The following is a 2,117-nucleotide window of genomic DNA, read 5'->3' on the forward strand; positions in this document are numbered from 1 at the left end:
TATTTAAATTTGTACCTAACAATAAAAATGAAACACTGTATAATTAACACATAAAAAATTAATTCACAAAAATTTAAAATTAACTCATTAAAATAACAAAAAAACTAAATTTTTAACACTTATAACACTATATAACAAAGTGTTCAGCATTTCGGGGGGGGGTTTGAACCCCCTAAACCCCCCCCCCCCCTTGGGTACGGCCCTGAACCCTCTCTATTATCGGACTTAGTTTTCCAAAAAAATTTTAGAATTAGAATGGAAATAGCTACTTGTTCCAGAGGATTGCCAGCACCAAAAAACTGTTACTTTACCTCAGCACGCATTCGGCCGACCAAATTTGTCGTTTCAGTCTTCGACAAACGTTTCAGTAACAAATTAATTTAAAAAGAAGGAATTTTGAATGAGGTGCAGGTAATTTCTAATTTAGAACTGTCAAAATATGAATTAAAAAGTTTTCAGTTAACCAAGTAGATGGCACTACTTACCGGACGATTTCGACGATAATTTTGAGGTTAAGAGAATTGACTTTTGGCTCGTTATGTTACGGCCGTAAGGATCGCAGCAGAAGACAGATGAAGTAGGCCATGCGGCAAGCTATGGGCAGTTACAACTCGTACTAAATTATGCAATCTACAATACACCTGTGCACAACAATAGTACTAAAAAAGGGGCCTTTTTCACACTAAATTTGTCACTGGAATCCAGTGTAACAGAGAATTCTTTTTTTTTATATAGAAAGTTTAAATTTAAAAATAACATATTTGACTCTAAAAAATGTAAATATAACGTTGTTTTTTAATAAAGGTTTGAAATTAAATGTAGAACTAAACTTAAAAAAAAAAAACGTCATTAAACAAATAAAAAGATTTAAAACAATCATATTAAAACACAAAACCCTGTAAAATAGTGTTTCGTACAAACGCGCAATCAAGAGCTCATAAAAAAAGATATTTTGTCACACGATGTGCAATGTCGTCACTGAATCGTTTAATTTTGGTAAAAAAAATATTTGGAAAAACATTAAAACTGTTAAGTACATTACAATTGTAATTATTAATAAAAAATGAGAAAATTATATGTATATTTAAAAAAAATGTTTGCGGTAGGCAACTTTCAATACATCAAAGAAAACCTACTTTTACTATCAGTAACGTCTGCAGTGTCTTGCTATGGAATCTTACCCCTTTCACGCCAATTTTCCTTCTATATATTCTATGTAGTTCTTTGCCTGCTGTTAAGACCAATTTAAATTAATTATATATTATATATTTTTTAATTTGTGGGCTTTTAACCTAATTTGTTAGCTGCCACAATTAAGAAAAATATTTGTTCTTTTTGTTTAAAAACTAGCATTTTGATGAATTATTTGTTAATTTAAAAATCCATAAACTACAGCGCATGCGCTAAATTTTCGTTTGAAACTCGCAGTTTTTAATACCTATTTTAATTTGCTTAATTGTAACTTTACACATTTTTAATTACTTACTTATGGAAGCGTTTTTTACCCGATTGTTTTTTTTTTTGTTAATTGTATTATTTGTTCATATAATTTTTTTATAAACTCTAGCAACTACACATGCACACCTGTCGCAATAATTTAATAATATATTAATTTTTCCAATTTTTAAATTTGTAGATTTGAACAAAATGTTTTGTTGTCACGATTAAGAAGAATGTGTTCCTTTTTGTTTAATAACTGGCCTTTTTATTATTAATTCTTTGTTCATTTAAAAAAAAAACCTAAACTACTGCGCATGTACCGCACTAGCAATGTTAATAAATTAAAGTTTTTAACTTTTTTATTCGATTAACTGTAATCTTACATTTTTTGACTAACTTGTTTCAGCTTTTCTACCTGAGGGGCATTGTTTATTAATATCACAATGAATATTATTTATTTATTTTTTTTATAAACACTGGCAACTACGCATGTGCACCTGTCACCTGTCAAACGAATTTAAGTTAATTTTTAAATTTTACAATTTGTAGATTATTAAACAAATTCGTATGATGTCAGGATTGAGAAAAATGTTTGTTCTTTTCGTCTAATAACTGGCATTTTTATTGACTATTTGTTTATTTAAAACAGGTATAAACCACTGCGCATGCGCGCTGCC

The sequence above is a fragment of the Tribolium madens genome, unplaced genomic scaffold (genome assembly GCF_015345945.1).
Source record: "Tribolium madens isolate multiple individuals breed KSU strain unplaced genomic scaffold, Tmad_KSU_1.1 Scaffold_71;HRSCAF=194;Tcas5.2_LG6, whole genome shotgun sequence".
In the NCBI taxonomy this organism is placed as follows: Eukaryota; Metazoa; Arthropoda; class Insecta; order Coleoptera; family Tenebrionidae; genus Tribolium; species Tribolium madens.